The sequence below is a fragment of the Lepisosteus platostomus genome, chromosome 10 (assembly GCF_059453375.1).
Source record: "Lepisosteus platostomus isolate fLepPlt1 chromosome 10, fLepPlt1.hap1, whole genome shotgun sequence".
Taxonomy (NCBI): Eukaryota; Metazoa; Chordata; class Actinopteri; order Semionotiformes; family Lepisosteidae; genus Lepisosteus; species Lepisosteus platostomus.
In genome coordinates, this window is record NC_142620.1 from 38,920,182 (window position 1) to 38,935,694 (window position 15,513).

At 36.9% G+C, this 15,513-nt stretch overlaps 1 long non-coding RNA gene and 1 other non-coding gene across 2 annotated transcripts; both read left to right on the forward strand.

Moving 5' to 3' along the window:
• Positions 1-256: 256 nt before the first annotated feature.
• Positions 257-410, forward strand: LOC148653683 (U12 minor spliceosomal RNA). The gene has a single exon (XR_015925013.1). It is a non-coding gene; the product is annotated as a U12 minor spliceosomal RNA (small nuclear RNA).
• Positions 411-8,218: 7,808 nt separating this feature from the next.
• On the forward strand, positions 8,219-15,211 carry LOC148653684 (uncharacterized). The gene is made up of 2 exons (XR_015941732.1): positions 8,219-8,524; positions 14,598-15,211. It is a non-coding gene; the product is annotated as an uncharacterized LOC148653684 (long non-coding RNA).
• Positions 15,212-15,513: the final 302 nt, after the last annotated feature.

Consider the following 15,513-nt stretch of genomic DNA (forward strand, 5'->3'; position numbering starts at 1 on the left):
GTAAGTGTACAAAATGCCCTTTCTTTTCACATCGATTGTACTATCCACTTACTGTAGCTGAAGACAGTCTCTGCTTTGTAGTGCAATTACAATGGCCATGGTTAGGAAACAGATTTTTAAAGATTTGTTGATTGTGATTGTTAAAGATGTGCTTTCTAAATTTTAACAAACTGGCACAGTTTGAAGTGTCACAAACATGACTTTAGCATATTTAATTTTAACATTGGAGAAATCACATTAACAGAAACTCCACCCCATGCCTTAAAGTAATGAGTAAGGAAAATAACGACCCGGGGTGACGCCCAGGTTCTCGCCATGACAAGCGAGAATATTTTTTGAACGGGTAGAGGTCGGAGCCACGAGTTGACCCGCCTACTTTGCAGGATGCTGGCGGTGACTTGATTTGCCCCAACCCACCTTATAATATCAACTAAAAATGGAAAAATCTGCCACCAGTCATGTCACCCTGCAGCTCACCCATTGAAGGTACCCAGGTGTGAGCTTGGTCAGTACCTGGATGGGAGACCTTCTGGGAAAAACTGAGGTGGCTGCTGGAAGTGGTGTTAGTGGGGCCAGCAGAGGGCGCTCACCCTGCGGTCTGTGTTCAGTCTTTCTTGAGAGGGAAAATAAATGTAGAAGAGGTAGAATCGATGGAGTCAGAACTAGCATACAAAAGCACAGAAAGTCCACTTAGAATTTGGAAAAAGGATGTGTTGGCACAATAAGGAGTGTGTTACCATTTAATTTTTTTGATGTTAAGGGTTACAGGTAAAATAACATCATTTAGTTCTATATTAAAGGACTACTTTTAGGGACATCAGTGTAACAATACTTCTTAGTTGAAATGTTTGAATTCATAGTGAGTGTTTCTTTAATGATGCTTTTATATTCCAGCAGGAACCCCCTTTTTAACTTTGGGCAATGAGACTTTAGCTTTTGATTTCTCTGAACTGAACAGCACACACAAAAAACAAACCAGTTCCTTTGCCACTGGTAAGGAGAAACCCAAATTCAATTTTTGCATACGAGTCAATAAATATATCACTATAAATAATTGCATAACTCCATGTACCTTAATATGAAAGGAATAAAATTGAATAAAACGACTGTTGGGATGTTAAATACAGAGAAGTGGTATTCTGTTTCATTTAGTTTAGAAGGCCCTGATTTTCTAGATGAAAACCACTCTGGAAATTTTTTCTGGCCAAAGGTTTCTAATACATCCTTAAATGATTCAGACAGTTGTTTTTTTTTATAGATTCTAATTTCAAATTAGGAGTTTTTCATGCTAAGCTTTAGATACACCTTTTTTCTATACAGCGAAAAATGTTAAGCTGTTATTCAACAACTTGATATATTAAAAGAAGACCTTGAGCTGAATGTTGCAGCTGGTTTCTTGTATAATTTGAGGACTTTTTTGTATCAAGTTTATTTTTAGAAAAAAAAAACAAACAGTACACTGCAGTTGATGACCTTGTTTTTGTTTTCTTGGAAAGAAGATAAAGAGATGCAATTTAGAAAATGTATAACTGAACTGAATTATGACTTCTCAGGGGTGGAACCTCCTTCAGAACAGACAAATGTACAACATCCATCTTTAAAGTCTGGGCTCTCAGAAATGGTCAGGGAAAAGGAAAGCTGCAGTCAGAAATTGACTGGTAGGATAAAAATCTCTCTAGATCTGTGTGCTCTTTCATATCTGTGTGTCTATCTGTGTCTTGCTAATGTATTCAAGAAAGCAAAGCAAATTCTATGAATTATGGTAGCCTATAAATGAAAATGTTATGACCAATTCAAAACATTAGAAAGAACTAGAACTGTTCATAAACTGATTTTTTGTTCCATTTCACTTATGTTTAGTCAAGATGTATACAAAAGTATAAAAGTTGAAAAAGAATGGCGTCCCATTTTAATTAATAATAATAATAATAATAATAATAATAATAATAATAATTGCTTACACTTACATAGCACGTTTCTGAACACTCCACTCAAAGCACTTTACAGGTAATAGGGACTCCCCTCCACCACCACCAATGTGCAGAATCCACCTGGATGATGTGACGGCAGCCATAGTGCGCCAGAACACTCACCACACATCAACCATCAGTGGGGAGGAGATCAGAGTAATGAAGTCAATTCATAGATGGGGATTAATTAGGAGGCCATGATTGGTGAGGGCCAATGGGAAATTTGGCCAGGATGTTGGGGTTACACCCCTACTCTTTTCGAAAAACACCCTGGGATTTTTTAATGACCACAGAGAGTCAGGACCTCGGTTTTATGTCTCATCTGAAGGACAGCACTTGTTTATAGTATAGTGTCCCCGTCACTATACTGGGGCATTAGGACTCACATAGACCACAGGGTGAGTGCCCCCTGTTAGCCACCCTAACACCTCTTCCAGCAGCAACCTTAGTTTTTCCCAGAAGGTCTCCCATCTAGGTACTTGCCGGGCTCACACCTGCTTAACTTCAGTGGGTTGCCAGTTGTGAGTTGCAGAGTGATATGGCTGCTGGAATTTTGTGGAATTCCAAATAATATATTATTAGGTCTTGACTTTTGTGAATTATCATTTGCAAATTTGTTTATTTGTGATTACGTTTGGGTGATAGTGTCTTGTATGGAAGAAAAGTAACGTGTAAGGAAACCAAGCTGGAGTTTGTTAACTGCAACTTTCAAATTAGTGGCCCAAATACTAAGACTGAGATGAATCAAGCTAGTGAGTGAGCGTCTTCCTGCTACCTACAGTACCGAAGTACCCACTATCCAGCATCTGCATCTCAACATGGTCTTGTTTTTATATTATAACAAAGACTGTGGTTCTGTGTCCATGGCACAGGAAATGACAGGTAGGATCAGGATCATTGACAGTTTTATTGCCCCTTTCATTCCAGTGGGACGTGATAATCACGGAAGCAGAGAGAAAGTGCAGCCACTTCGGATGCACCAATCAGAGTGCATCTTATTCGGTATATAACATGGAGGCTTTCAGAAGGAAGAGGCCCTTTCGTTTGACTTCGGTCCAGCTTGGCTTTGTTGGTTTGTTGTTTTGCTTTGTGTGTGTGTGTTTTCATATAGCTTCGGCTTTGTTGTTTTGTTGGATTCTGTTCGTCTCTTTGTACTTTCATTTGTTTGTGTTATCCTTATTTTGCCATAACCTTGCCCAAACCTGTTATTGTATCAACCTCTGTGTTCTTTTGTACCCTGTTACTTGTCTACTCTCGTTTTAATTTGTAGTTCACTTGTGTATTTGTGTGAACTTTTGTGTAGTTTAGTTGATTCTTGTATTAGTCACACTAGGTTAGTACAGGTGAGTGCCATTTGTCTTGTATGGTTTTGGGTAGACAGTGGAGGTTAGCTAGGGTGTTGAAGACGCCGAAGACTGTGTGTTTCGGGTTTTCTTTTGTTGTCAGGTTAGCTTTCCCTCACTTTCTTAGCCAGCTTCATTTTTTTTGTTATTTTCTTTCTTTGGCACCACTCTAGTTCCTTACCCCTGTATGTTATTGTGTCCTTTTTTGAACCAGTCACTTAATCAACTTAAAATCATCACTTTTGCACCGACCCTTGCTGTCAAGCTTCCTAGTCCCTCACCAGAATCCACCTGCTTCCAAAAATTATGCTAAATGTTACACCCCTTTACCCCTAGACATCTGGGGTCGTAACACTATCTTTGATCACTGTGCAATACAATGGTTTTGTTTGATTAAAATCCATTTAAATTGTGGATGTACATTAGAAAGTACATTTACTTTGCACCAAAACTGTGAAATGCAAAATATAGCCAAAGATATGGAGCAGGCCAGAGGTCAGATACAGTTCTTACTGATCATTGCACTACATTATACTTTATATATTATGTATAAAGTGCATTATGCACAATACTGTAATATTACAATATTAGAAATAAAGTTGGTGTTTTGCCACACAAACACTCCATTGCTTTATGGACAGACAAAAACACCTCAATCTTTCCTCCAAAACAGATCTAGAATACTGAGCCAAACATAACAAAATCTGACATACTCCAGGCTACAGGATTTAACCAATCTGCCCTTTAAGCAAAAGCTTTTTCTAAATCAGCCACATGGGAGCTCTCTGCTACACTGGATTTCTTCACATGATTTTGAGTGCAAAGTGTTGCTGAAATGTGAACAGGATGTGTCATATACTCTGAGGTATTATGAAGTGCATTAAAGTTTACATTGCAATTATAATTGGTGAAAAATACCTTAGAAGAAAGGGGAAGAAAACACGAGAATGGTTTCAGGAATTCTTAGAAAAAAAATGTTTTGGGAACTTCCTTAAACTCTCCTGCCATGTGGAATTTCAATTGTGTGATTTCATCTTTCATATTCCTACATACTGTACATGTTTTATTTCTCCCAGAGCATATTTCTTCTTATACTTTTTCTTATACATTTCTTCTAGAACTGCAGATGGGGAAAAGTGACTACAGTTTAAAGCAAAAGATTTGGTCAGATCAGTCTCAAGTGACTCCAGTGGATCAGTGACTTCCTTGTCACAGTGGAGTTTCTTCTAATCTGCATCCTGGTAATGAACATCTTCTTCTACATCATCTACAGGCTTCATACCAAGAAGACCCCTCCTGGGTAAACAGAACATTGCACAAAGCCATTAATAGTGACTGTAGTGAATGTAAGGTTTGGTTATCTATGTTGTAAGGTAGGATGATTCTATGGTGTAATGAAATAAGTTGTCTTTTCCTGTCATACTCTTTTTTGATCTTGAAATGATTATTGAGCATATAGACAGACCACACACATTATATCTCTGAAATTGCATATTATTATTATTTAAAAAATACTTTTAACCCAGCAACTCTTTAAAGGATATTTATTTAAATGACATTTTATTTTATTTATTTTTTAATTTCGGTCATGTATCATTACTCTGCCTGATATCCTTTGGTTCAAAAAGTTATATATTTTTTGCTGGCCAAAATCTTAAGAACCTTCAGTAGTTAAATGGATAGACTCTGTTATCAACAATATGTGGGAGCAGGAAAATACCATCCAATACCTTTCCTGACCAGAACAATCCCCAGATTTCAATCTTGTTGAAACTCCTGGCAGAACCAGTGAATCATATAGCTCAGTACCATTACAAGTTTAGCTGAAGACAGTCTTACTAAAAGAAGGGAAGAGTTTGGGCTGCAATATATCAGAACCTTGTGAACAGATGCCTGTTCAAGCTGTTCTTGTAGCTCTCAGAGGCCCAACATGTTAGTCACTGGGGGTTCCTTTTATTTGATCAGTGAATGTGCCTTTATGTTTATATATGTATACATTCATATACTGTATATATATTTATGCTTGTTTTCTTTTCTTTTTTCTTTTTGTATGCATATTTTGGTCATCTCAGATTAGCACTCTTACTTATGTTACTACTGTACATCAATGGGCTAAGGTTATATCATTTCCCTCCACTTGTTTTTAGGTAAAACAATTGCTCACTTGGCAAAATAATCTTATTTTTTTCACATCTGTCTTGTACCTCATTGAATTTGCTCATTGATTTTTACTGTTTTCTCCCTTCTCTTTACATAACTAATGCATTTGCTATTTGCATTTTTTTCCTTTTTAATAGATTATCAGAAATCATTATAATTAAAAATGGTTCCAATGACAAAGCACAAATGAGATATACAGTAGAAGGTAACGGAGGGCAGAGGGATTATAAGCTTGTGGGGAAGCTGATGGAGCATCTGCTACCTGTCAAATTACTTAGCTTCGTTCTAATAGAGGAGGTGCCCAGAGTCTGTGAGAACAACTCAGGAGGAGGAGCCTCGGCCTCTCCCATCCTCTCCCATGGCTTTCCCTTCTTTTGTCCTTGATTAAACCTACCACACAAAATCAGCTGAGCTGCAGCCTCCAAGATCCAGACTGTAAAAGTCCAAGTGCTATAGTTCTAAAACCTAAATATGACACTAGCTCCAAAATTACTCTCTCATCAGCAACCAAAGCTCCTGTGACTAAAAGCTCCTGTTCTGAATACAGTTTCAAGACCCCCTCAAGCATCAGAAACACAACCAAATAGGTGTTTTATTCTGGTTTTCAAAAGCAGACAGAATACCGGCCTTTGCACCCTTGCTGCTGCAAGACTGACAGGGAAGACAGGGACTGTGAGAATTTGTCATGTTAGAAGGTCAGAGAGGCAGTGGTTGCTTCACCCATAAGCACTGACAACGACGACAACAAAAGAGTCATCCACAACAAGTGGTGAAAATGTCACTCCGAAGTACAGTAACTTTGAGAACAGTTGATACTCAGTTGATACTTTCTCCTTCAGTGGAGAAGACCCCTGAAGAGCTACATCCTCAACCCTCAATTAAAAGTATTGTATGAGAGAATACATTTAATATAACTGCAACAAACTATAAACAACAAAATACAAATCTAAAAAACAGTGAGCATTAATGTATGGTGTAGTTTGATTCCAATACTGTCATAATACCAGCCGTACATAAACTGTGTGTGGATTTGAAAAGTTGCAGCTTGGAATGCAAATTGAGATGCAGTTTGAGATTTTCCTCTGACTTAATCACATTTAAATAATGCACTTCCTCTACCGTGATAGGAGCTCAATTCACATTAACATCTTAATAACTGTTTTCCTATTTTTAAATAAATTATATATTTTTTTCCATTTAGGATTTTTTTGTTCTGTACAACATTTCCTCCTTTTAGCCTCCTCTCATCAGTAGGTAGGCATGCCTGGGCCTGGTCGGTACTGTAAGACACCCAAGGATAACAGGTTGCTGCTGTAGATAGTGTTGGTAGTCCAGTATGGGGTGTTATTTCCTCTGGACCACATTTCCATTCCAGTGCCTCAATAAAGTGAAAAAGCACAATGTGTTCTTGGAACTGCAGTCCATTGGATGAGACATGACACCAAGCCCCTGAGTACATGGTCATTTAAGATCACAAGATACTTTTTGAAAGAGTAGGGAATGTTAATCGCAGTGGCCTGGTTAAATTCCTCTCTGAGCTTTTACAGTCTATATAACCGAAATCACTGCTTAATTAAATTGGTGAATCAATTTTCCAGATCTTCTTCTGCTTATGTTACCCAGGTGGGTGCGGAACTTCAGAGTTGGATGAAAAAAGTCCCATCCTATGTGCAAAGAAAGAAAAGCCCTCTATATAGTTTATGTACAGACTTTTATAAAGTGAGGGTGGTATGTCTTTTAGTGAAGAATTGGACTTAACTGTCTTTTATGTAAAGTGACTAGGCATGACTGATTTTTTTAAGAGAATAAAAATGTTTGCAAATGAGAGATTCATTTTAGTAGGTAAAAGGATCTCAAATTAGTAGGTCCAAGGATCTTATCTAGCCATTTCTTGAAAGGAATTTACTTTGATTCAACAACATAGTTGCGTAGCCTTTTCCAGACTCCCACCATCCTCTACATAAAGAATGTCTCTTATTCTTAGATGTAAATACTCTGCTTTATGTTTTTGTTTTGTTTTCATAGAAGTAAATTTGTTTGACCTGGTAAGCACCAATATATACTGTAACATTTATGTTTTAAAATAACTAGTTGTGATCTGGGCTTTATTAATCTTTAGTAAGCATTATTTTTTAATATTGCTTAACATCTGGGAAGTCCTTGTTAATGTAAAAATGCACTACCATCTGAAAAATGTTTGAAATTAAGTTAAAACACTTACAGACTAAATTTTCAAAAAGGGAAATTCTCACATACTAGGCAATAAAAAACAGTCATCTATCTAAATGAAAAGTACAGTATAACTGTGGAATGTCGCATAACTTTCTTCACCAAAGAGTATATGCATATGGTTCACCAACAATCTAACACCCCATGCAAAAACAAAATACTATTTTGCAAGTGTATAAGTTTCAAAGCACAACATGTTACACAATGGTTAATCAGAATCTGTTCTATATGTAGCAGGGAGACCCAGAAAATAAAAATTCAGTTACACAACAGCAGGAGAAGAAGAAAGGTATCTGCTTTGTAGGAAAGTCAAGTGATGGATTATAGCTTATCGTTTTTTTTTGTGTGTGTGTGGAGGAGTCGATGTTTCACAGCTCCTTTATAAATAAATCTGCTATCCACGTTTACTATTTTTAAACAAATTTTTAAACAAAAGACACAACTGCATATTTTCGCAATCATACCAAACCATTTCGCTTTGACTGTGGTACCAACGGAATAAATTCGTGAGTTGACTTGCCTATCCTTGTTTTTTCTTACGCGCATGACCGACGTTCAAACAGTGTGATATATAAATGTGGGTACCAGCTGTATACAGATTACTGGGACGTCTGTTGCTTCCACACTTCTATGCTGTCTGCTGTGCCATGCAGTCCCTAGTTTCTCCCGTCACCAAAGCCATTTTTATCGCTCTGTTTCTCTTCGCTATCTTACTAATTCTCTATGTCATCCTCTGGTATATTTGCAGAGACGTCGATAATGATTATATTTAACATTAGCAAGGTCTGGGACCGAGGAGCAGTGCATAGAGAAGTGATAAAGGTAAGGATATCGATGTCATTGCTTTTGAAAATGTATTTAATTCATCTTCATAACTATGTGTAATATATAATTGGTCATTTTATTAGGAACATAAAAACATGTACGCGTCATCAATGCATTAATGAACTGACATGCAGTAGTACGGTTACTTGTTGAATGAAGACGTTATAAGATGTAGTTAATGTCTCTCTTTGTTTAACTGTGCCTTTGCATCGTTATTCACATATTTTAAAAGGTTATAGAACAATGCGACGAAAGTTCAGTAATAGAATGAAAATTTTCAGTTGGCATCATATTCACGTGAAATAAAACATCGGGCGTAAAAGATGCAAGGTTCTTTTATTGTTTTATTGTTTAACTGCTAAAAAACTAATACAGGTTTTGAGAAGGTCAGATAAGGACATTTTTTTTCTTTCTTGACAATGACATCTTTCTTAAGGCACGCTGAGTGTTTCAGTTGTATGAATCATCGCATCACTTTGGAATAAATAATGAGCATGTTTTATGTTTAAAAGATGTTCTTGTTTTTTTATTTACAAATACGTGCATTTGTGTTTATACCAGGAATCCCGTATACAAATCTTAAAAAGGATTAATTTATTGTTTTCAAATACATCTTGGATGCATTTGTATTAATCACACAGTACAAAAGTAGTAACACATAGTACAGTAAAATTAAGGTTTGAGTGTAGATCGATAATTATTATATTTCATATAGAACCTATCACAAGTGTTTGGCTAGAATGTCTAGGAAGCTAAAACTGTGTATTCACAGAAACAGAAAAATCAAATATTTAGGTTCAGGGAAAAATATTTTAATATTGAATAAGAAGGAAGAGGCACATCTCATTTAAGGTTGGACTGTGTATTGTATGTTTATGTATTGCAACACTGTTGGCAAAAGTGATTCAGACTAAAGCTGCGCTTTTACAGGGAAACATATGCACTTGTTAAGTGAAAACACTGCACTACAATGGTGAGGTTTACCAGTGTGAAGCTGCTGTTGTCTGTGAAAACCCCACCGATGGTTTTGCAGTGAGCTGGCCTGTATATCAATTGCCATTGTGATAAAATCATGAAGGACTGCACAGTGGCTGGGTGTTAGTGCAGCTGTCTCATGGCTTTTGGGTTCTGCATTTCATTCTGGATGGGGGCACCTTCCGTGTGGAGCGTACCTGTTCTCTCTGTGTTCTCTTGAGTTTTCTCTGGCTGCTCTGGGATCCCTCTGAGCATCTGTGACCTTCTAACTAGATTAACTGGTGTTTCGAAATCATGCATGGGTGTGTCTTGTGACAGACTGGGTTCTAGTCCAGGTTGTAGTCCTGTTTTACACCTACAGTATATTGTCAGGATTGTCTCTGTTTTACTATAATCCTTACCAGGAATAAGCAGCTTCCTGATAATGGAGGCTTAATGATCTAATATCTGTTTTTAGTTCATATGCTTTCACTGTAAATGATAACCACATCCTTGCTAAATTTAAACCAGGGCAAAGAAAAAAAAAATTAAGCTAATCTTTTAGGTATTTTAAACATTCTTTTGCTAAAGTACCAGACATTGACCATATCTTATTGGTACATATTTTCTTCGACTTTATGTCTTTATATAAGGCATCATCAAAAGGTTCAAAGCTTACTGTCACACCCTCTGCAGCCAGGGGGCACTCCTACTCTGTCCTGTCCCTAGTTTCCTGTGCTGTGTCTCTCTCTGGGGCTATATATTTCTGGGTCACTTATTCTCCTGCGCTCAGCATTGACGTTCAGATGTCCTGAGATCTGCCTAGCATCCAGGTTGCCCCACGTCCGCTGCCTGAGGGCATTGGTTTCTATACGGCTCCTGAACTGCTGAGCCCGGGCTAATCCCCCACTCCGCCTCTACGCATATGGGTCTTTTTCTGGTCTCCTGCCTCTCCACGGTTTGTGCCTTCCGACATCCGTGACACTTACTAGACTGTTCTTAGCATCTTTAACAATGTACAAAGTTCATTTAATATTCTGGCACTGGCCAAGCACAAAGATAAGTACAGAGAATGTCACAACACAGGGATGAAAGCCTCTTATTGAACTCTATTATTTAATCTCATCTGCTTTGTGGAAAACTCTTTGTTAATATTCAGCCAACTCCAGGTTATTCATACAGAGGAATAAAGTGAAAATATTAATAAAAGTCTCAGAAATGCATCCTTCATAAGTCATTTTCTATAGACATATAATTTCTAAAATGAACAACAACAATGGATATTTATAAAAGAGGGAAATTTAAACAGAGGTGATGGAGTCCAGAAAAAATGTATTCATTTGATTGGACAAGGCTTTTAATTAAAGTAATTTACACAAATACAGAATTAATCAACTAAAACTAAAAAAAAATATTATACTTAAGAAAATAATTCTAATTTAAAAGGAATTTTCAGATAGCACCATAGCTTACCATACCATAACAACCACTAACATTTTGTATACTGTAACTTACAAAATTATTAGAATTTGCAAAGAAAATTGTTAAATCTAAACCATTACCAAAATAATGCGACAAGTGAAGAAATAAGAATAAGCTTGATCAGTACAACAGAAAAATCTAAATATTTGAATTACAATAGGTGAGGATTGGATCTAGAGGGAGATGAGAATGAACATGAAATCCATGATTTTGTGAGAGAATATGCCTGTTATGCACATTATTTAACATCCTAAAGATCTATCATTGTATATAGACAACTGCTAACATTTAATAATTAACTGCTAATAATTAATTGTAACTAATCAGCACCAGAAACCTGTTTTTATCACTGTATTATGATGTTAACACAGTGTTTTGTTTTCCTACCATATTCAGTGAATCAGAAAGACATATCGATCAAATGCCCTGTCTAATATAAAGGCCTGGGTGGATAGCCATGTGTGGCTGTGATAGGATTAGACAGATCTTGAGGTAGCCTTGGAATAACAAGAGCCATAACCAGCTAAATTTCCATTTTCAGGTCATAGAACAATTTGTTGTTGTCATGGATAATCTGTTGTAAAATTTTATAAATTATAGGAGGTTAATAGAAACTGTTTCTTTGAGAAGCCTGATATATAATAATTATAATAATTGCTTACACTTATATAGTGCTTTTCTGGACACTCCACTCAAAGAGCTTTACAGGTGATGGGGAATCCCCTCCACCACCACCGGTGTGCAGCATCAACTTGGATGATGCGACGGCAGCAATAGTGCGCCAGGACGCTCACCACACATCAGCTATCAGTGGGGAGGAGAGCAGAGTAATGAAGCCAGTTCATAGATGGGGATTATTAGAGGCCATGATTGGTAAGGGCCAATGGGAAATTTGGCCAGGACGCTGGGGTTACACCCCCACTCTTTTTTGAGAAACACCCTGGAATTTTTAATGACCACAGAGAGTCAGGACCTCGGTTTTACGTCTTATCCGAAGGATGGCGCCTGTTTACAGTAAAGTGTCCCCGTCACTATACTGGGGCATTAGGACCCACATGGACTGCAGGGTGAGCACCCCCTGCTGGCCCCACTAACACCTCTTCCTCTTTGTACTTTGATATAAATATTTTGATATAAATAGTATAAATATTATATAAATCTAAATCAAAGTACAAGCTTACATATTTTTAAAATCTTGTTATTTATGTTTTAATATTCTTAAGTGCTTCCTGAGCTGTCTTTATGCCATAAGAATGTCTAGACCATCTTAGCTCTACTCTAATTTTGAGTGTGATTTAAGCTAATCACACATTTTTATCTAATCACATATTTATATACTATGAATAGGATTTGATTAATCTTGTTAACTGCAGTTCAAAGTGTTTGTTGAGCCATTCTCATTTAACAATTCGTCCAACAAAATAAGCCCAAAGTTTCTTAAAACTGTAATCAGGAGATTAAGAGCAATCAAAAATTTCAGCATGCCATTTCCACAAATGTCTGCCAAACAGCCATGCATTACAAGGAAATGGGAAATATTCAAGGTACTGTCATGTAATATCTCTAATGGCTATTTTAGTGTCTTGTAGCAGCATACTTTGACACCCCATTCATCCCTTTTATGTATTTTCCTTAGTATTTTTTTTACAGTACTGTAAATCAATTGCATTTTACTATCGGTGAAATCATGAGCAACATAAGGATTTCTATGTATACTTTATCTTAAAATATAATTTTTAAAATAAACTAAGTTTAAGAAACCTTTATTTTAATGTTTATATCATCAAGGTTGATTTTAATAGTGCTTCACGCATGAAAATTAAAAGTTGACTAAAATTTATTTTCTTACAAACCAAACTGTAGAAGCACCTACTACTCTCGTTTTGGTGATAGTTTTCTACTTTAATTTCTTTCCCAAGCATATTGCAGTTTGGAAGACTTGGCAGTTGCTTCTTAGCTTCTTTGCTCGACAAAACATAGGATAGAGTCATCAGAATGTGAGCCAGAATTTTTGCTTGTGAAGAAAATTGCCCTAATTTTTTCCAAAGGGAATTTAAATGTCTCTAAATAGCACAGGTATGTGCAATAGCCCTTTTAATTGGTTAGCATCTAATCTTAAAAAAGTCTGACATGTTTTACATATTTATTTGACAAAAGATGAAAGCAAACATACTGTACTCTAGCTCCTAAGCAGAGCACATCTTACCCATATTACTTTAGCAATCATAGAAGATTCAAGCCCTGGGCTTGGTGTATTATTATAATAATAATAATAATAATTGCTTACACTTATATAGCGCTTTTTCTGGACACTCCACTCAAAGCGCTTTACAGGTAATGGGGACTCCCCTCCACCACCACCAATGTGCAGCATCCACCTGGATGATGCGACGGCAGCCATAGTGCGCCAGAACGCTCACCACACATCAGCTATCAGTGGGGAGGAGAGCAGAGTAATGAAGCCAATTCACAGAGGGGGATTGTTAGGAGGCCATGATTGATAACAGCCGATGGGGAAATTTGGCCAGGATGCCGGGGTTACACCCCTACTCTTTTCGAGAAACACCCTGGGATTTTTAATGACCACAGAGAGTCAGGACCTCGGTTTTACGTCTCATCCGAAGGACGGCGCCTGTTTACAGTATAGTGTCCCCATCACTACACTGGGGCATTAGGACCCACATGAGCCGCAGGGTGAGCGCCCCCTGCTGGCCCCACTAACGCCTCTTCTAGCAGCAACCTTAGTTTTTCCCAGGAGGTCTCCCATCCAGGTACTGACCAGGCTCACACCTGCTTTGCTTCAGTGGATTGCTAGTTGTGAGTTGCAGGGTGATATGGCTGCTGGCCTAATCCTAGTATTGATGCTTTAATTCCTATTCAGGTTATAAAAGACTGAAATATTGTGTTTAAAAAACCCCAGTGTGAATTCTGCTAGGATTTGGTAGGTAATTGGTTGTACTCTTTGGACTACAAGTTGTAAACCAATACTTCAGTCTGGTAAAAGGAAAATCTGTGAATAGTTGTCATTCAAGATCTTATGTCCCTGTTTGTAAGAATAGGTGTGCTAATCTCATTGTCCTGGTTAAAGTCTTCTTCAGGTTTGATTTTACCTACATTTTCCATTAAATGAAATGCTAAGGTAATTTCTCACTTCTCCACTTCATGTGCTGTGTGGTGTGTTGATTATGTAGAATGGTTGAACTTCATCACTCAGGTGGGTGTGATACTTCAGTGGTGGATATTTACCTCAAAGAATATTTTTAAAGCTTTAACATCTTAGAGTAACACAGTTAACTACTGTGAACTACTACTGTATAACAAACGAGTAGCCCTGCCTTACAACCATAACAAATCATACACAAATACATATATTGTATATCTGTGAGCTTGGTCTTGTGCATCATGGTCACATAAAAGGATTGTATTATACCAATAGTAAGGTCTTTCTGTGTGAAAATATAATGTTTAATTTAACTGGGAGCTCTTGTTATTCTTCTCTATTAATTCTTAATCAATAGTTAGACACCTCAGGTAAATTGTTCAAAGAACACTGAAAGCCTGCATTTATTATCATTTGTGTGAAATTGTTTAAAAAAATATTTAACTGAAATAAATACTTCTCTGTTGATTGTAGATGAAGACCCTACACCAAGAAATGTTCCCACAACTGATAAAAATCTCAGAAGAAGATTGCATTAGACAGCCTTTGGGACCAAAATAGATTTTTTCGTCTAACGCAAAGGAATGAAATGATATTTGCTAAAGAACTGTGGACATATTCACTGACAGTGAGGTAACGGCTTAATTAAATTATGTGTGTTACATAACAGACTGGCAAGGCTACAGGCTGTCTTTCCCAAGGACAACCACTGGAGCTCCAATAATTTGTGTGCACCTTGATTTTGTTTATGGGCAATTATTTGTAGTGGACAGTTTGGAAAAGTCTAAATTTATTTCTTATAACCGTGGATTCATTACATATATTGTGATTGTACTGTATGTTTGTGAAAAAATACAGAATTGTTATTAGTTCACTCTCTGATTGAAGGAGCGTTAATTGTGTATTGTACTATTCATCTGAGAATCCTCTCCAAAGCACAGTTTATTGTTTTGCTTTGATACTCTATGCTTTCAGTGAAGTAATTTCTTTTTTTCAATCAGTGTGATGCAGTGTTTTTTGGACTTTAAATTCTCTGCTGCTTTTTACTCAATTTTTTACTCCATTAAAAAAAGATACTGGACATAAAACCATGAATACATGCATTCTTTCTTCCACAGGTCTATGTGAAAGACTAAATATATTGTAAAAACAGGCTTTGACTAAAAATACAATACATAACATCTGTCTGCCACAATTTTTCACAGTTTAACACTAAAAATGACAGATTTTACAGTTCTAGTTTCCTCAGAGTAGTGGACCCAGTGGTATTCCTTTATAGTTCAACTCTTTCAATTACTATTATTGTTAATCTAGTTTTGATTTGAATGATTTAGCACAGATAGGCCTATCTCATCTGAAGAGATAATGCTAAGTCAACAAGTGAGACAGA